Below are 21,208 nucleotides of genomic sequence, written 5' to 3'. Positions count from 1 at the left end.
CACGTATATCACTCCCCAGGCATAGGGTCTGGGCGCTGAGATGTGCAGTAGAAATGTGGCCTTTTCTCTCTTCCTTGTGTTCATCTGGGCAAAGTGATCTGGACCACTGTCACTGGACTTGGATATTCATCACACTGGATGACAATGCCTTAGGACTCCTGTGGGTTCTCATCCTTTGGGGTCCACTGTGACCTTTATGGCACAATCATACAGAGGAGGATTGGCATTCAGAACCCCATCAGTCAACCATACAGCATCACCTTGGGCCTGAAACTCTCTTACTGAATCACTGACAAAGGACTGTTCACCTCGGATCCAATCACACCCTGGTCTTCAGCTTTTACCTATATTACAAATGCTGCTTTCTCCGCTAAGGCATTCTTCTCCCCACTCTCACCCCCGGCCCCCAGAAATATGCACATTCTGCAATTGCAATGTTCTTATCACACATTCTGGATGCTGCAGGTATGAAATTCGCACAAAAGATAGTCATAGGTAACTGGAAACATGCTTCAAAGTGATGCCAACCATATTCGTGCCACTGGAGTTTCACACTACAAAATTATGATTTTTTTTAATTCAAATTGCCTTACCATTTGTTTACATAACTACATTATTCCAGGAGTACAGTTTCACACCTTTGCTGCAATACTAGCATCAGTCAAAACCATCTGTTTATAGTAAAGACTTTTCAAGTCAACATTGCTATTTTAAACACAGGGGTTTCAACTTTGAATTATTAAATTTCTTTTTCTTAGCATTTTGATCCCTACACTGACTGATCCTTAGATTTTGACTAAAGAACAGAGCAAATTGTGGTTCCCTGTGGGTATATTATGGGCCATCCACCAACCAGATCTACAAGTGAGAGGCTTATTTTCATGATGGCCTGTCTTTAAGAGGGTGGGGTGGTGCCTGCTGAATGACATGTAGGGAAAGTGATCACAGTTCTCAGGTCAAAGATGTTTAGGTCAAAGGTAAATATTTGACTCAACTTGGGCCTGTTTGCAGAAACGAATTCGGACAAGAGTGACAACCAGAACCCTGAGTTCACATGGGACCATCTGGGGCAGTCATTTCCCTGCACGCCCTGCAAAGCAGATAGAGCTCATCTATGGAAAAGTGAGAGGCACCTCTGAAGGGAGAGAAGCAGGTGAAAGAGTAGGATAGTCTAGTCCCCAACTGCCTTGTTGTCCTGGTTCCAGGCTTCCTAGAAGGCTGATGAAACTTGCCCTTGAGTTCTGTGAAAGAGCCATTATAATCTCCTCTCTCTCCTTTCGTCTATTTAAAAAATTTTTTTTTTAATTTTTTTTTATTTTTAACCAAATAACCCCTAACTGGTATAAGAGGCAGGGAACACAGCAAGGGAAACTAATGACACCCTGGCTCTTGACTGCATTTCTTTGTTTGACTGAGCACTTGCTCCCACAAGCCAACGCCTCAGAGGGGCGAGCTGGTGGTGCATTGGGGACCAGCGTTTCCTTGAGGCTGTGGGTTCTGTGCTGCGGACACCAGGCAATCACAGACCTGTGATTCAGTAGTCAACTGATAAGTATTTAGGAGGACTTTCTCATGCTAAGTCATGCCGGCAGGCACTGGAGATGTCTGGATTAATAAAATCGAGTCTGTCCTCTCTGGTCGATCAGTGTCAATAGGCTTAATATCTTCTTTAATCAAATCTCTGAAATCAAGAGAGGACTTTAATTCCATTAATTTTTAAAAATTGTTTTGCTCTATCCCGAGTGGCTATTATTCTGAGAAGCCCTAAAGAGGTTTAAAATGCTGAAATTAGACAATCAGTTGTTTTAGAAAAAGATTTCTGATGGTGTGGGTATAGTTTCACGTGCAGGCATTGAAACAGAATACTCCGATATTTAAAAATCTAACTGAAAATTTTGTGGCAAAAAATCGTAGTGATGAACTCCCCTTTGCCTTGCCAGAGTTCAGTTTCTTGCCACAAAATTATCTATCGGGTGTTGTTTTTGTGTTTCCTTGAAGCACCCCAGGATGTGACAGAGGAGCCGTGACAAATGTACAGGTGCCTCTTGATACAGAAAGTGGTGTGTCTCCTCAAGTTCAGACGCCGGCCTCAAGCTATCCTCCTTGTACCCTGTATTATGCCTTAGAAACAAGCAAGGAAAAGGAGAGAGAGGATGAGAGGATGAGCAGGGGGAAGGCAAGAGTAAGCAGCAGCAGCAAACACTGAGCCCAACAAAGGGTTCCAGCCCCATCTGTTTCCCTCTGGGCTCTGTGCTCTACTAAAGGAGCAGCTGAAACAGGAGAGCCTGATGTCTCAAGCTCTGTCTCCCTCTGGTGACCACACTCACTACCTCCCACTCCAGCACAGGCTATGGCCAATTCCTTTTCCCTTCTTTCTTTCTTTTTTGTTTTTCCCCAACCAATGGCGTTTATTTTTTGTCATTTTTAAATTGAAGTAACACTGCATTGTTACATTATGTGCAGAGTCATCGTGGTGTATGTACTCTATGAAGTTGACCACTGAAAGTCAATTTCATCCTTCACACCCCTGTTATTTGGAGAAGCTGAAGGCTCTACTGGTTAAAATGCTCACTCTTGAGAAGACTGGAAGGCAGCTTACACCGGGTGAGGGTGTGACACTGTGACACCATTAACAAGTGACAACAATGAATGGTACACAGTCCCCATGAGACCACAGCCTGGAGGTGGATGCCAGCTCTGAGCCTTCTTCAAACTCAGGCCCTGCACCCTCCTCTGTGAAATGAGGGTGCTAACGGCGTGAGCCCCAGGGGGCTGTGACATGTGAATAAGACACTTGCCATCAGCTCTTACATGATGCCTGGCAGAGAGCACAAGGTCACAGGGGTACGAGGATGGCTGGAGACACACTTGTCCTTGGAGAGCACGCTTTCCCCATCGGCCAAGGGCATGTGCAAAGGCATGCTAGCAATGAAAGCATGGGGGAGGGGGCAGGTATAAATGAGGAGGTGGTTTCATGTAGAAATATACAGTCTCTATTTTAAAACAAGATCTTGGAAGGTGCAAACTGTACAAAACACACACACACATACACACACACAATCCCCATGCCCTAGTTGCCAAAAGAATTTACCAACTTCTAGCTCAGAAAGATTCTTTGGCTCCAATCCTGATTCCACCACTTTTCAACTGCTTAGGTAAATTATTTGGTTTTTCTGAGCCTTAGTCTCAGCTTTAAGATGCTAGTAAGATGGTTCCCAATCCCACAATGTTCTCAGCATCCTTCAATGAGGCCACTCACACCAAGCACCGAGCAGAGCCCTCCTGCATGCTACACAGTCTAGCGCCTCCAGCCCCCTGAAGGTCGAGTGGTCATGGAGAAGGTTTGCTAATCACCAACTCAGTTCTGAAGCAGCAGGGTCAGCAGGAAGGAAGCCTGCTTTCTTCCACAAGAGGTTTTCAGAATCAGGTGCAAATTAGAATTGCCTTCCAGTCTTCCAACATTCTGCTGCAATTGGTCTGGGATGTGGCCTGGACAGGGAGATGTATAAAAGCCTCTCCGAGGTGCTGGCAATGTACAGCATAGGCTGGAATCCCTGCCAAAGAGCACCTTTCTATGAATTTGCATGACACTGGATTTTTTTTTTTTTTTTTGCATTTTATGCAAAATTTGCTAAAGTGTCTAAGCTAAAAAGCAGTTTAAGGGCAGAATACCTTTGCAATCAGAGCGGCTTGTCTGTTTCAGGAAGATAACAGGAAAGGAATTCTAAGTTCCACCAACTGCTTTTGCCAGAGCTGATGGTTTTCATGACCCTGAACCTGTCCCCATTCACAATGAAATTCCTTCACTTACAGAAAACTCAGGGTCCTCTGCCTTCCCGTGGGGTTTCAAACCCCTGGTTCAGTTGTACACACATGTGTGTGCATCATCAGTCAGCATCACAGGAGCTTATAATGCTAAAAGCAGGAGCTACTGCAGCTCACAGAGTAGCTGAGAGGCTTCACTTCACCAAGTGCTTTGAATCGTGTTGAGGGCATGCCAGGGAACACGGTCAGGGTGACTATCTGTGTTACTGCAGATCTAGCTCTGATGAAACATTTTACTTAAAAACCAAAATTGTATTAAACCCAAAGTGACTATAAAAACCATGAAGAGCATGAGCTTTGGTTCGGGTGAATTCTTATTCCCAGGCAGTGGAAGTGCTGGAAGGATTCGGTGGCTGCGATCACCCTAGGAAAAGAATGCCGATGTCAGGCCAAAGCCAGCTGGTGTCCTGCAAAGTGACAGCAGGGGATGCTGCAGGAAAATACCAGCAGAGCCGCAAACTTTTTGCTTCAGTGGAGAATTTATGCACCACAAGGAGAATGTTCCAGTTACCCTGGGCTCTAGGGATAGGAATTCGTTTCTAGCAATTTTGCTACAGGAGTAAATAAAAGTGACAATGTCCATTGTTAGGTCTTTTAGCCCCTTTTTCCACTGGAGTGGACCGAGGTTGGAAGCTAACTGGTCTCTGGCATCTCCCAAACCATGAATTCAATTAAACCTGGAGGGAAGGTCACTGCTCCCATTATACCTTCTTTCGGGGCAGCATTTCTACACAAAGGGGTGTGCACAAATTCTCAAGAACAACTCCAGAGTCTTGGGGACCTCTGGAATGTGAGATAAGATGAAGCCGCTAAGGAATGACCAAGTTTGCATCATTTGCTGAGACAAAACGACAGCCTCAAAGCTTTTCCACGCTGTTCTGGGCTGAGGGGGCTGGGCGCCTGCTGATCACCAGAGTCAGACAGGACAGTTAGATAAATAAGATCAAAGGTTTTAGAGTTACCAATTCTGGGTCCACAATTTGCATTAATAACTTCCCAGAATGGCTTCAGTCCAAAGAATATAGTTCAAAAACGGTAAGAATCTGATTCAAAGTGTAGCATGATCAAAGAAAAAACTATTTCACGGTCTCTGTTAATGAAGACATCACATGAAGTTTTCTTAGACAAGGTTCTTCGAGAGGTTTCAAAGTTTTTCAAATTAATTAACATTTTGCATTCACCATCCCACGAATTTCACATCTGCCACTGATTTTCCTACTAATTAGAAAAGCTAAATTAAGGCATAATTGGAAGGCAGGGTGTATGCCAATGAGTAGCAAGTATGATAAACCAGCACTGACACCAGTGCAAGGGTGTTCCTTCTTATGGTTCTTTGAGGTCATTCTGTTAGTCATATGTGAATATAGCTATGAATCACTTTGGATAGTTGGCTGCGAGGAGTTGGTAGCAATACATTCCTCAGAGAAGACTTGTCCTCTGAGGGCTTCTAGCCTCAAAATTCCATTAAGAAAATTTAGCCATGCAGTACTGTTCTCTGCTATAATCCTCCCACTTTCATGACTACCTGATGGTTACTTTGGAGTGCTCTACATATGCATCTTAAAGGGTCTCTTTGTGAAAGCTCTGGCTCTCATGGGGAGTAAAGTAGTGGTGCCCCGGTGCAGTTCCCACCATTACTGCTTAGCCATCGTGTCTTTATGGTCATAGACCCTGAAGACAGCCTGATGATTCAGTTCAGAACAAGTAAGGAGCATAAGCGGTGTGACCAGCACACAGTAGTTGATCATGGAAGGTAACCAGTGAAATGTAAGGTGTGTGATCTGTCCACAGAAAGCAACTCTGTTATTAAAGAAACAAAACATATACTAAAAGGCAATCCAGGAAGGGAGATGAGTAGTTGTCAAAACGAGGTTTCTGAAGCTAGAAGCCCCACCTCAGCCCCAGAAAAGCTGTGGCCCGGATGAGAACCTGAAGCCCTTGAAGCCACGTAGTACTGTTTCAGGGCAGTCCTAGGAGAATCACAGTGACCTGGGGTGAATCCTCACCCACATGCTTAAGAATGTTGTATATGCAGAGAGAAATGAAAAAAAAAAATTTGCAAAGGTAGCCAGAGGAAGGAGAGAGAGAATTGGCTGACGTGGTCAAATATCACCCATCAGGTTAATAAGCGGTACAGAATGCAAATCAAGGTCACAGAAGCAAGAGCTCCTGAGTCCACATGTGTTCAGTTACAAGCCAGCATGGCTGCTTAACTCCACCCCTAATTCCCACAGCTCCCCCAAGTCAGGAAGGCAGGTTCACAGCATACTGGGACTTGTAATACAAGATGGCTGCAAGTGGGGGCAGGGAAAACGGTGCCAGTTCACTGTGCTGTGATGCCCCCTTTTATGGAGATGGATTCCACATTAGCCCTTCTATAGAATCCCTACTTCCATGTGGTTCTGGTCCCTCTGTAGAAGGAAAATGCCACAGCCTGGCAGAAAGTATGACCTGTGAGTCCCGGATGACACCAGTATACTATTAATACATTTGCCACCACATTCTCTTGGAAAATCTTGATCCACTGTCATCCAGACCACCCTATAGCGATGGGCATCCTCCACAGACACACCCTAATTCTCTAAGCCTGTGAGCCTTCCCTCCAGCCTTGTGGCTTTAGCCAGACACACTACCAAGTTCTTTGGTCTAACTCTGGTCAGAAGGCTCTCCAATACAACCTTCTTGACCTATTTATCCAAAGTGAGTGGCTTTTGCCCTGGAGCTGCATATACAAAACCCACAAAGGCCAGAGAGATCACTCAGATGATTGTGGAGACACCAGTAAACCAGAGGACACAGGCTCCTTCTACAGAAAGCAGCTGCTGTTTGGCTCCAGCCTCATGGGAATGTGGACCGAGGATCCAGAGCCTTCTGATTTCTCATGAGAAATGAACACTTGACACGTACAGGGAATTTTCCAATTATGGAAATGTTAACAACCAATTCAAAACTTTAAAACCTGCAAGTTAGACAAAACAACACACAAAAAACTCACACTACACTCACTGTTTATGTGAGCTAGATGGACTCTGCCTTCGGTAATGATCTGGTCTCAACAGACAGGAACAGAATTCAGAACTGGGGGGTTCTGGCGTGAACTGGAAGTCAGAGAAGACAGTAAAAAGGATCATGAGAATTCTGTTGCTTTGTACCAAAGACATGATCACTGGTGCCATGTTTGGTTTCCATTTTTACTATTCTAAAATGGAAGATTTTTTTGGAAAATCATGTATATTTTAAATTTTGAAAATAGTCTATTAATTTAGTCCCTCTATGTCCCTACATAAAAGTCTCTGTGTCCCCAGAAAGCTATTTGTAGTGGTTCATTCATGCTACTTTATGAGGTAATATGTTGGGATAGAGGTAAATAAATCCCTCAAGTAAAGCGCAATTCTTAAAACTCAGGAAATTTAACACATGTCATTGAAGAAATTTAATAGAGTGACATTCTTTTAAAAGAACATTCATTTGCTGAAGACGTTCTGCAGCCATAAGGAAATACAAGTGCCTTATTTTTACCAAGAGCTCATACAGGAAGTAAGATTACATTGACATTCCAAAGATAGTTATGAAATATTCCTTTTTGTTTGACAGTGAAGTGATGGTTCCGTATTAACATGTGCCTTTTGTTGGTATAATATTTTAAGGAAGAAAACTGCTTTTAAATTTCATAATGATCTCAATTACCTATCAGACAAAAAGGGACTTAATTTTCCTGGCACATTTTTTATATTCTTTGTCACTTTTAAAAATTAATTTAATTTATATACTGTAAATGTACACAGTTAATTTGTCATATTAACTTTACTGTTAAGAAAGTTACATACAGTTAAATTTACCTTGTTTCATGCACAGAGCTATGAGTTTTGACTCACACACACAACTGTGCAGTGTCTGGTGACCAATTTTGATGCTGGAAGTCAAACATAAAGACAATCTCAAACCTAGACTCGTGGACTGCTTTCATTCAATCTTCACTCATTCAATCATCTCAATTCCTGTTAGGAGCCAGGCATCGGGAATAAAAGGGAGCAAAGACACAACCCCTGGCTTCAAGGAGCTTTCTGTTTTATGGAGGAGTGACAGGCAAGGCAGCGAAGCAGCTGCTGTGACGGGTAATTGTGCAGGTATCACCCCCACTTAGCCATGGAAAAGAATCCAATCCACCCATCTGTCCCAGGCGCATGGCTCAGTGTCGAGTGCACAACTGTGGGCAAGAGAGCCCCGAGCAAGGTTCCAGGCCGGCTGGCTCTGTAATTCTTGAGGAATGTACAGAAGATTCCATGGCAAGGGTTAATGCAAACTCCTTGAGGTAAAGATGGAGACAAATGAAATGTGAAATACTTGGGGAGTAATCTGCACCTGTACACAGTGCGGAGAGGTGAGTGCTGTGCTGGGGAGGGCACAGAAGTGTGGGAGGACAAAGCCCCATCTTTACCTTGAGAGCAAGGGAGTGTGTGTGTGGGGGTGAAGTGTGCTGGGGACTCCTGGAGACTCCCACTCAATTCCCTGTGCAATTCCTCCAGCACAGACCAGTTCAGAAGCGGTTGAAGATACCTTCACCCAGGGGCATAGAAGTTGCCTCGTAGATTGATTGATGTCTAGTTAATGATGGAGAAAATGTGTGAGAGAGCGCCTCTACACTCAACTACAATTCAAGAAAGCTTCTGTTTTTCATGCTCCAATCAGGCAGAGAAAAATGGCTCTCTTGCCAACAGGGAGTCCATGATCCATGTGTTGGTAGTGCCAGGAAAGCTATTTATTAGTAGAGGGAGGACAAAGAACAGGCCAGGGAGACTGGTACCAGCCGCCCCGCCTGGCGCCCCCCCTGGCCCAGCTCCAGGTGCTGACAGCCAGCGGCCGGGCCTGTGATGAAGTGGACACTGGCGGCTCATCCCCAGCCCACCAAGGGGTGCTGAGATAAGCTCCCTAACTTGCTGCCTTGGTTACTCTATCGCTCAAAAATCAGGCAGGCCATGGTCAGAAGTGGCCGGTGGACTGTGCCCAGGTACTGGAAGAGTTGGTTTTGTCCAGGCCCATTGGCAGGGGTCTTCTGTTATCTTCTGTCCTGCTGGGCGGTATATGTCAGTCAACAGAGGATCATTTGAATGGCCAGAAATTGATTGGCTGCAATTCTGTCCTTGCTCACTCATTATAAATGAATGGAAATGTCCACCCCAAGCCAGTAACATGCCTTCAGCCTTCTTTTGCCTCCAGCCACATCTTCAGTCTCCTTTCTGTCTCCTGCCTTATATCTAGATGTTGGCTGCTTTGCAGGGCAACACAGTAAGCCTCAAAATCAGACAGATAGCGGTCTCAGGCACTGCTGACCTTGGAGGCTCTGCTGCTGGCACCTCAAGGAAGCTCACCTAACAATGTAGTTTGGGGTCTCTCTCCAGGAAAGCTGCTGTTTCCAGCACTCCTGGGGAATGGGATCAGCAGCCCTGTGAGCAGTCTCAGACCTTGTCACTGCTGGCTCCAGGGCTGACCAGCCTCTTCACATCTCATCATGACCATGTAGGTCTCTAATGAGCTCTGATTTGAATCCCCAAGCTTTGAGAGTCAGGGCTCAGAACAGATGCAAACTGATTCAGTAGTATAGCTTTCAGATGATTTGTAACGAGGGAACCATTTCTTGGAGTAAGTCATAATTTTGAGGGTCGCTTATGAGGGTCTGAGGAATGTTCTCATTCTACTTCTACCAGCCCACCTCATTTATTTCTCTCTTTCTCTCTCATTCTGAGTATATGAACATTTTTAATACAATTACATTGAAAAGCATTCTTTAAGAAATGAATGTTCTTCTTTTGACTGATGTATAGGAATAGAGAAGGGGAAGGGGCATAGAAAGGAGGAGATAAATTTTGCAGTTTGTCAAAAGTATGAAGTAACATGTCAGTTCTCCCCTCCCCGCCTCTCTCACTCTCTGTGTCTCTCAAAATATTGGTTTATTCTGGGACCTGACATGCACAATGATAGCCACCGAACTAAGATATAACAACTGAATGTGAAGATAAAATTATTTTTTTAATTATACTGAAGTCTTATGTCAAATGTCAGTGTATTCTTCAGTTATACACAGATTTTAGTCCAATTTATTCTTTCATGAGAGTAAGTGTTCGTAAAGTAGTATCGAAAATGCAGAAAGATGATTTCTATACTTAAGAAGTAGATATTTATCTCATTGGAAGAGAAAACGAGAGAGAGAAGATTAAATTAGAAAACTAACAAGAGAGTAGGACGGTGTTCATACAGAGTAAGCACCCAGGAAGTTTTAAGGGAGGAGAAGGGAAGGGCGGAAGAGAGGGAAGAATCCTATATAATAGTATGAATTAAATGACAAATGAAGAAGGGCAGAGATAATTCTGCAGGAATTCAGAGGAGGTTCCAGGGCAAGGGTTAGTCCGAGAAAACTCCTTGAGGTAAACACACAGAGATAAATGGCATGTCAAGCAACTGAGTAGAAACAGAAGCCTCGGTTCAGCAAGTAACAAACATTTCTAGGAGATAAACACTCGTTAGGCAACGTTCTCCTAAACAAGAATTCTTTCGAATTGCTAGAATTCTCTTTGTAACACAAGATACCAAGACACTGTAGGACAATCAAACCTTAGCATCCTAAAAAATACATATTTAGAACCAAGCAAAAGTTTTGCCTATGTCATAGCTATTCCATGACTGGTGTAAAGCCCAAGGCACAGCTAGGAATGGGGCCCAGCTGTCCCCCTTGAAGGCAAGCAGAAAAGCTAGAGACATGTCCTGTTTATCCTAACCTGGTGGCCATGAATTTCTTTCAAGTGTATCTGAATCCACAGGTATTCCAAGTCCCTTTAAGCACAAAACCGTAACCAAGCCTTTAATTTCCCTATTGGCCAGCACTGTTGGTTCTTATTCAAATGCGTATTTACGATCAACTGGAATCCAGTCTTCATTTCCCTTTAGGGCAAGAGGGAAGACATTCCTGTACCTCAGAATGTCTGAGAAAGTGAGATGACAGCGAGTTTGGACCCAGAAAAATGAGGCCTCACTATCATCATGCTCTAGGTCCTTAACTTTCTCCTCTTTTATTATCACTATCTGATGGTTCAGTATCTATTTTTGTTGATTGTTTCCTCATGTTTACCTCAGGGATGATTTTTGTGTGTTTTATAAATGACTATCTCTAGTATTACATCTCTAGTGCCCCAAAGAGTCAAACTTAAGAACAATATAAGGAATATACAAGTAGTTGCCTAAATAACTTACAACCACACATTAAGAAATATTCAAGGTCACAGCTCCAAGTAGACATTTGAGGGAGACTGTGATATCTGAGGTAAGTCCCTAGTTCTGTCTGAGGCCTGGTTTGTAGTAGGACCTTAATAATGTGTTTTTTTCCTGTAAATGATTAAATACCTTGAATTAAGAGATGGTCTTAGACAATTCCTAGACAATTTTCAAATGTTCTAGTTCTAAAATCTGATGAGTAAACAATCCAAGCACTATCATCAATTCAATAAAATAGGATGCTTTTGCTATTCCTATGAGATCTTGGACAACATGATAAAATATCAAGTTGACAACAGGGAATGTTCCCAAGTAATGAGTTTTTCTCTCTGCTTCTTTTCCTCCTGGAGAGAATCAGGAAGACATAAGAAAAACCAGTATTTCAATAATGGAAACTGGAGGCAGATCATGGAAAGTGCATTATACTGTCCGAAGCAGCTTTGCTGGCAAGCATGTCAAGAAGTCAGAGAGTTATCATCTGCCACCAGTGAACCAGGTAAAGTTGCAGAGCAAGTCAAGTTTGCATTCTGTGTTTCAAACCACCCCCTCTGTGAGCCCACTTTTCACCCCATTTATTGCACTGAATTTCCTTATGCTGCCATTGCCTTTAAATCCCTTCCTCTTCCTGACTGCTCTCCTGCTCTGCACAGTGATTTCTCTTGTTTCTTTCTCTCTCAGCTAGAGTTTCAATCCACTGAGCTCTCCACTGCTCTAGTAGTCCATTAAAAACTTTGATATTGAAGAGTGAATGAAACCTAAAGAAAATTTGCAATTTGAAAAAAATTGATACAATGCTTTATCTTACCTGGTCTGTAAGGGTCTGAAATATATGGAATTAGGAGTACAGCCCAACATGCATGGACACATGCACATACACTCTAGGCTGAGCGCTTCACACATATCCTGGTATTCAGGACTTACAATCTGCAGATACAGTCTTTTACATTTTTCTAATCAGATCAAACTAGCAAGTAATGATTTTCAGACAAAGTAATTTACTAACCATTACAATTTTTATGTTTTTTTTTTTAAAGATTTATTTATTCATACATACAATAACGGGGATACAGGTCAGACGCATGGGAGGGTGAGAGAATTCACCAGAGACAAAGTGGGGAACAGAACAGGCGGATTGAGTGAAATACACTGCTGAGGGGAGCAGCAGACGAGACAGGAGAGGTCTGCTGCGCCATATGGGATTCTTGCCAGCTGGCTGGGATCGAAGCCACGCAGCAGAGGCTGCGGACAGCTTCACAGCGCTGCGCTCAAATGCCTGCGCCACGCTCAAATGCCTGCGCCACCAGGGGAGGTCCAATTTTTATGGTCTTATGGCACAGATTACAGAGATGTAATAGAAATGAAATAACACAAAAGAGTTAAATAGTACTAATGCCTTAGGGATATCCTAAAGGGGAGCCAGAACAGAGATGCCTATGCTGACTCTGCCATTGAGGACTTAACCCTTAATCCTGAATCCCAGGGGAAGTTGGAGCTGCCACTGCCCTGATAGGCAGGGACAATGAGGAGCACAGGTCCCTGGGTCTATGTAACCTTCCCTGGAGCCTTGGGACTACCAAGGGGACAGAACCCTACAAAAAGACTAGGCTGTTAATTTGTCCCGAGGGCCTCATAATTTGATCCACAAATGTTAAGAATGACATCACTTTGCATACTAACCTTTGTGCAACTAGGAATTTATTTCTCTGTATAATTTTCTGTAAGTGGAGCCTCTGGGTGAGGATGTCCTCTTTTAAGGCAGTTTCCCATTTTCCTAACTTCCTCTTGGGCCCAAGTCCACAATGTTCACACTGCTGAATTAACTTCTGTGGCAAAATGGCCACTTTGGTTTCCTTTAAGACTTCTTATTTGGGGCCTCCCCTGGTGGCATAGGTGGTTGAGCACCATGCAGTGAGGCTGTCCGCAGCCTCTGCAGCATAGGTTCGATCCCGATGAGGGTCCCACATGGCGCTGCAGACCTCTCCTGTTGCGCCCGCTGCTCCCCACAGCACTGTATTTCATCGGTCTGCCTGTTCTGTTCCCCACTCTGTCTTTGGTGACTCCTCTCACCCTCCCGCATCTGGCCTGTACCCCCATTTTTGTATAAATAAATAAATAAATCTTTAAAAAAAAGACTTCTTATTTGTTGGTAGATGGTTATGGCAGAACATTCGACTGAATATTCATACTGATTCAGAAGAGGAGACCAAATGTTGGTATATATGTTGCTACTTGGTTAAATTTTTTTTTTTAAAGGTTGATGTGTTTTGTATCAGCCTACAGGTGTGGCATTTGACATTCATAGCAATGAAAAATATTAAATTGTCAACATTTAAAATGGGGGGGGGGTTATTGATAACATGGATTTTCAGACTCACTTGGAAAACTGGGAATTCAACAAAACTGGGCCAGCATTTCCACACGATAAAATTTAGTGGAAAAGGAGTAATTACATTAGAGAAAGAATGTTCTCCATTTTGCCATAGTTCTCACTTCAGCCAGAGTCAATCAGGATACAGCTTAAATCATAGGTATCTCTGTACCCACCCTCTGATGTGGTAGGACAGAAACTACAGAAAATGAATGCTAGCCATGTGCAGCAAACCCTGATCTACCACTCCAAACCATGTGATGACAAGGCTTGGTCTCTAAACGCAGATGGGAAAATTCCCCACCACTCTCCATGATGGGTGTTCTGTTTTACCTCCTTCTTCTTCCTTCTCCAAGAGATTCTAGACCTCCATTTGGTCACCTATGGGATTTATGCTTCCAAAAGGAAACTTCCCTCTTTGAGACAGAGAAGCATGAGATCTTTCGTCAAACTTATTAGAACAATATACATATAATACATTCATAGCAAGGCTCTCAGATTTTTCAGGTCTTGGTATTTAAGGGTATATCAAAGATAGAGGTCTCCACCACCAGTAGTTTTTGATTCATAACAGTTATGTTGGGCTCAAATGACTAACATGTGGTGTTCACTGTCAATTTCCCTACCCTGTCCAGTCAAGGGGCATTGTTTAATTACCGGATCAACTTCCTGATTCTTTTTCCTCCTACAAATAGGGGTTCCTTTCTGCTAGCACAGGGCTGAGGTCTGTCTACATAATAAAATGTACAGAAAAGAGAGAGTGAGGAAAGGCAAAGGAAAGAGAATGATGTGTTGAGAGAAGTTATGAAGAGTTGTGAATTGAAATGCTCTGGATTGGCAGCAAGTATGAGGGGTGTTTTAATATAGTTATGGTCTTTGAATCTGGATGCCCTTTATGGTTCTTGAGAAACATAAGTCTAGGGTTTGAATTATTTTAAAAATTGCCTTTGGCTGTGGGGAACTGTTTCTTGACAGCCAACCTGCTCTGAGACCAAACTGTATCTGCCCCAGGTTGATAAAGTTTCTATAGGCTTATGAATAGGTTTTCCTTGTTAATATCCTTGTACTGTGCTACGATTATATTCATTTGCTTCTCATGAGATAGTAGTGGACACCAGTTTAGATTTAAGATTATTCATTGTGGCCAAGAGGGGTAAAGTTTTGTTGTGTGCCCCCTTAAAAAAAATCCATGACCTAGACAATGGAGACATATATATCTGTTCCCTTTCTTTGTTTATATTTTGCATTCTATGGTTTTTCTGAGGTGGGGAGTTCACATGAAAGGTCATAATGCTTCTGGCTCTAGGGTTTGATTTCTTAAACACATCCCAGGTCAACTGGAGTGCTCGAGTTTATTACTTTTTAAAAGCCAAACCCCTGCCAAGTGAAAGGAGAGAAGGGCACTTTTAGATGAAAGTGCTTGATGTTCAATTCTGCAGTTTGTTGACATTTTATTGCTCATTGCAATTTTTCCTACCCTTCAGGGCATTTCGCTTAATGGTTTCCCAAGAACAGTATGATGAGGCTTCAAAGCAAGCCCCAGGTTTGAGCAACAATGCTCTTATTTCAGTTTATATGAGTCACATGTCCAAAACCTTGTATAAATCTGAAGTTTTTCCCATAAACACTTATGCCTAGAAAATACAGTAAGCCATGTTAACAAGCCATATAAGATATTCCACACCAATGTGGAAATAAACTCAATAATTCCAATGTAATAGATTTTTGTGGGGGCTGGAGGGAGGAGAGATGTATCAAAAATGGATTTTAGATGTAGGAAACTAAATTCATTTGTAGTTATTCACCACTCATGGCCTAATAGTGCTGGCTGTTGGCTATGAATTTATCCTCAAGTATGGGCTGGGCTGGTGTGATGAATTACTACAAATACACCAACAAGATGATGTATAACACCAAGAAGTAGGTTCTTTGTGATTATTTATTCCATAGGTCAAGGGGAATATGAGCAATTTATTAGCTTTAAAGTGATTCTCATCTCATTGAACCACATACACACCAATCAAAGATGGCTTTATGAGGGTATATATTTAAGTATTTTTACGGTTAAAAAAATGAAGTGTCAATTCTCACACACAAAGTGTTAGCTAATTCCACTTGTACAATGATTTGCATCCAGAGTTGATTCTTCCTGCCTCTTTCTGTATTTGTACACTGGATCGAGTACTAGGAATTGTCAACTGGGTCAGACTGAGCAGTGTATTTCAGTCAATCTGCCTATTCTCTTCCCCACTCTGTCTCTGGTGAATCCTCTCACCCTCCACACTTCTGGCCTGTACCCCAGTCCATGTATGTATAAATAAATCTTTTTAAAAAAGTCACTGAGAGGAATGGTGGAATCTCATGCTTTGGTGGTTTGAAAAAAAAAAGTATATGCTCTCCTTTGTCTGAAATGGTATGCTGTGCTACTTCCAGAAAGTGTAGGGAGGCAACTGATGGCTCAGGTCTCTGCCCAGCTTTTCTTTGCCACATGTTGATTCATGAAGAAAGGGCTCTCGTACCTTAAAGTAGAAGATACTGCAGCAGGGAGTGTTGGTAGAGTTACTTCATTGCTGATGGCTTCCAACAGGGTAATCCTCCGGAAATCCCACATCAACCAAACCTGCAACATTTAGGAGACAGTGGGGTCTGGACTTGAGTGTAGGGAAATGTGAATAGGGATTTGAAACTTCATCTGATGGCCATTCTGCAATACTCATTGCACAACAGAGGACACTGTCAGGCCTGGGTTTTACTTTTCTTCTCTTTTGTGGGTTTTGGGATGGACCTCAGCATTATTCTAACTTAGCCTCCTTCAGACAAGGAGATCTACTTAATTAGGTAGCCAATCAAGAAACCCTGTTCCTGGGACTTGCTGGTGGTGCAGCGGTTGAGCGCAGCACTGTAAAGCTGTCCGCAGCTTCTGCAGTGCAGGTTCGATTCCCGGCCAGCCAGGGAGATACCCACATGGCACGGCAGACCTCTCCTACCCCCACCGGCTGCTACCCTCAGCAGTGTCTTCAGTCCCTCTGACTGTTCTGTTCCCCATTCTGTCTCTGGTGAATCCTCTCACCCTCCCACGCTGCTAGCCTGTACCCTAGTTCTTATATAAATAAAAAAATCTTAAAAATAAAAAAAGAAACCCTGTTCCTGAACATTTTGTATGTTCACACCGTGTGCTCCTAATGGATGCTGGTGTGTCTGGAAAACCAAAAGGGTACGTGAGAAGCAGCTCCTCCTACTAGGAGACTGAAGACTATTAAAAAATGATAACCATTTTGAAGAGTCTGGGCCCAGGTAAATTCCAGAGAAAACTGTCCTGAAACCAAAGGTCTATTTTTTCTTGGTTGTGGGATTCCAGTTCTGGGAAGGAACAACAGCTAGGAATGCTGTTGTCACATGGAATGCTGCTCTGCATGGACCAGCATAATAAGGACTGTCCTGCCCCTTAAGATCATACTGAAGCTAAAGGACGAATTTCCTCCATCAGGACAATGTTCAGCCATTGATGGAAATGTGATTTCATGGGATTTTCTCATAGACACATGTGTCTTTCTAGGCAAACCTAGAGATTTGTGACCAGGATGGCAGGAATCCATTCAGACAAGTCACAGACAGAACAGCCCCTTCCTCCCTGAGGTCATTCAAGGGAGGAATTGGCAGTGATAATATAATGACCAGCATGTCCCAATATAACTTAATATTTACCCCCCTGTGATGGCTATTTGTGGCCTATAACAAGGTTATGGAATTTTTTAGTCTTTATTTTAAAAAGCACTTCTCTTTCAACATGGATGAATAGGAGGGCAACAAATGTTGCAGGTAGTACTGGGCATTAGCAATTGGCTTATGTGTTCTTTGGGCTAAATTAATGCAAATATGGAGAATGGAGATGTAAAGAATAAGCTGAAGTGAGAGAAGGGGAATGAGTCATTCACCTGTGACCAGTAAAACATTTCTGAGTTTGGGAAACAGATACAAAAAGAAAAATGGTGTGTGTGCTGGAGGAGTGGGTGTTTCATAAAAATGGGAGTGCCCATCCATCTCTCATTGGCCATTCTTTTCTCTGAAAGCAGAGAGCAAATTTTATTTGTGCTACAAGGTAAGTTTTCCTCGGTCACACACTGGCAACCTCTCTCTGACCTGTCAACCCTGTGGTTTTCCCACTAAGTCAACCTGGTCATTAAGTCTAGAACTTGGCTTTCTGGAACACAGCTCAAGATGGAGAAGGAAATCAAGATTCTTTCGGCATAAGTTATAGGTGACAAATACTAGCACCCTGTTCATCTTCACTATGAGTAGCGAAGGCCAAAACCTCTACCTACCTCCACCCCTAGGATCCCAAGCTCTAGCCCTACCCCACCTAGCAGGGAAAGGAGAGAGGAAGTGGAGAGAGAGGGGTAGGTAGCCCAGGCTCAATGCTTAACCCAAGCAGAGGCTAAACCGTGAAGGTGGGCGTGCCGAAGGAAGCCCAAGAAGGAAGGTCAGGGACTGTGTCAGCTATGCTCTGAGAAGCAGCCACTGGAATGGGACAAGGAGTGCAAGAGGTTTACCGGTGGACACATCTATGAAGAATAAAGTGGGAGGGGGTGGGAGCAGGCAGGGAAAGACTGTGATGCAGGACTGACGTCTGTGGAAAGAGAAAGGCAAGAGGGCTTGGGAAGAGCCACAGACTGCAGTCCCCTTTGGAGAAAGTTTTGCCAGGCTATGAGGAGCCTGGGGCCGTGGTTGTCCCACACCTGAGTTGCACAGCCAGAAGACAGGCACTGGCGCTAACACCTCTGCTATGTTCAGTCCCTGCTGAAAAAAAATCCAGATGAAGCGTGGCCTGGGGGTGGGTGTGACAACTGAGCTGAAGGTGCTCCCCATGGCAGGTGGCCTTGAAAGAGAGCTCTTGGCTGGGTTAACCTCATGGTGACCCTGAGGAGGAATGCAAGGCCCCCCATGGTGCAATCCCAATGAAGGCTCTAGGGCTCTGGATCTGGATTCCAAGAAGACAAGTTCAGTAACATACAGAACTCACTTCTGAATCTCCACCTACCTGTCTGTGGGTTAGAAAATATGAGTTGGCGCATCCCCTGGTGGCGCAGGCAGATGAGCGCAGCGCTGTAAAGCTGTCCGCAGCCTCTGCAGTGCTGGTTGATCCCGGCGGGCCAGCTGACGAGGGTCCCACATGGTGCAGCAGACCTCTACTGTCTCGCCTGCTGCTCCCCTCAGCAATGTATATCGTCAGTCTACCTGTTCTGTTCCCCGCTCTGTCTCTGGTGGATCCTCTCACCCTCCAGTCTGGCCTATAACCCGGTTCTTGTATAAATAAATAAATAAATCTTTAAAAAAGAAAAAGAAAAGAAAATATGATTTGATCACAATAAGGGAAGAATGAATATTTTCCAAGATTTTCTGAGTTGGATGAACTCCCAGTAAGGCTGTGGACATGCAGAGCTGTGTTCATCTGTGATTCTCATTTTGACACTTGATTACTTTACACAGGGATGTGGCTAGACGACCAGTGCACCTGAGTATTGTCTGCCTCTACCCGACACAATGCTTCCAGGACGCCTGCACATATACCGATTATTGTCTTGGACTTCACTTATGTATGTATTATTTCTCCCATCCTTGACAGACAATAAGCAACTGAAGGGTAACTGGTATGTTACACTATGAATCAGCACTGCCTTGCACACACAATTGGTATGTGTTTCAGTATTAGTTAAATAAAAATGAGTGGGAGGATTGGGCAGGTAGGAAGGATAATAAGGCGGGGGGGGAATGGTAGGAACATTTATACCTATTTCACCCAACTTATGTTCAGGTCTCAGGAGGGTTAGAAGACACCAATGTGTTACACCCTTATAAGAGGCCGAAGAAGGAGGAATAAAGGAATAGAGCAAAAGAGTGACGGTGAGTTGCAAAGTGGTTGGTAAACCAGTAAAAACTAAGCTAAGGTTGGCTACTGAGATTGAATCCAAACTTAACTTTTGACCTTTTCCTGGCAGGCAAGACAAAAGGAAAATACATGTTATATAAGGTTCTTATTAGCTAATAAAAAGAAGCATGCCAGTTTTTCTATAGAAGCATATTTCATCTAGCACTAACTCTAAAAAGAATTTATTTTATGGTCCCTGATAGAGTCATTGGTTTTTTAAACATACGATGGTTTCAGTAACAGTTTCATACCAAAAAAATAGAAACTTTTCTATATGGCAATTTCTTATATTGATTTTTGATAAATGCCATAGTTCACAGATGATATTTCTCTGGAGGCTGAGGATGTAGTTCAGGTTGATGGATGACACCGAGCCCTCGCCCTGGGAGCAGGCCTCACAGAACAACATCCCAGGCTTCCACATTATCAGTGTGACATTATTAGCGAACCAAAGGAGTTGTATCCAAATACTATATAACTCTGACTGCATTCCTTTGAAATTTAGCAAAGAAGTTCTGCCCGGCTCCATACATTTTGATTTGTCCCTGGGCCTTCATCACAATCAAATAGTCTGAATTCCATGTATGCACAATGATCTTAAATTGATTCCAGTAGGTTCCACACTCATTTTAAGAGAAACCACTTTCCGGGAGGTGAAAAGTGATTTAAAAGAAAAGGCCTCTGGTTTATGAATCAGTTTAAGCACCAAAAGCAATTAAGTTTTTTTGAGAAGTGAGTTCCTGCAAGACTTGACCATGCTAATATGTCCTCACGGATGGAGTTCCTCTGCAAGGAGATGCTGATCTCGAGATTAGTGTGTGGGGATTTTATTACACATGACTGCTGGGATCAACACCTATGGAAGTGGGGGGGCAGTAGAACCAGGGGGAGGGGAGACGAAGTGAAAAGTGGAGGGCAGGGGAGGAAGCGGGATAAAGCCGAGTAAGTGTGGCCAAGCCCCCGGGGAGTTCTGGAACTGGGGTGGATTTCGGAGCTGTCACCAGTTTGGTGAGGGGTGCCCCCTGTACACCGCACCCCAGCCCCCCAAAACAAGCGTTCATAGGATATAGGCTGGCTTGGGAAGGGGCTCCGCCTCCCAGAAGCCAGACATTAGAGACTTGTCAAGAAAAAAAGAGCTTATTTTACTCACTTACCAAACAGCACGCGGGCGAGCCCAGGTCCCCCGTCCTCTGCTCCGCCTTCGTGCGTGACGTTATTCTCGGCCGCCCAGAACAGGGTGACGAACCAGGAACGAAGGGGCGGGGCGAGCAATCCGATTGGCTGGTGCTCGGCACGTGACTGCACGTGGTTTACGGGGAACTGTAGCGAGTCCTCCTTGCGCATGCGCAGAAATGATTGTGGCCACGTTGTAGAGGTCCGTGCTGCCTGCAGCACTCGGGACGACGCTGTGCACCTGGTCAGCCTTCACTTTCGCCGTGCAGGCGTGTGCACGCGTGTGCATGTGGTGTAAATGAACTGGCGTGTTTGGCATGAATTGAGCACTGTGCTGTGTAATGAGGTTATAAGCTACATCCTGGATCTTGCTGGCATGTTTAGGGGCGTCCCTGCAGTGGTTGGGGAGCAGTTTTGGCAGTGGGTTGTACGCTCTGCATTGCTGTGCCACTGCCAGACTCGTAGCTTTCTGACTATTTGACTTCTATCCACAGAGAGTTGGGAGAATTAGAGACGTAGCCATGGAAAAGCTTGCCCTGTTGTGATTAAACATCAAAGTGGAAGGAGCGTATCCTTTATTGAAAAGCTATTGTTGTCTTCTACCAATCCCGTCCAGGAAGCAGGCCTCACCTTCTACCATTATATGATAA

The sequence above is a fragment of the Talpa europaea genome (assembly GCF_964194135.1).
Source record: "Talpa europaea genome assembly, chromosome: 13".
NCBI lineage: Eukaryota > Metazoa > Chordata > Mammalia > Eulipotyphla > Talpidae > Talpa > Talpa europaea.
This window is presented reverse-complemented; position numbering follows the sequence as displayed.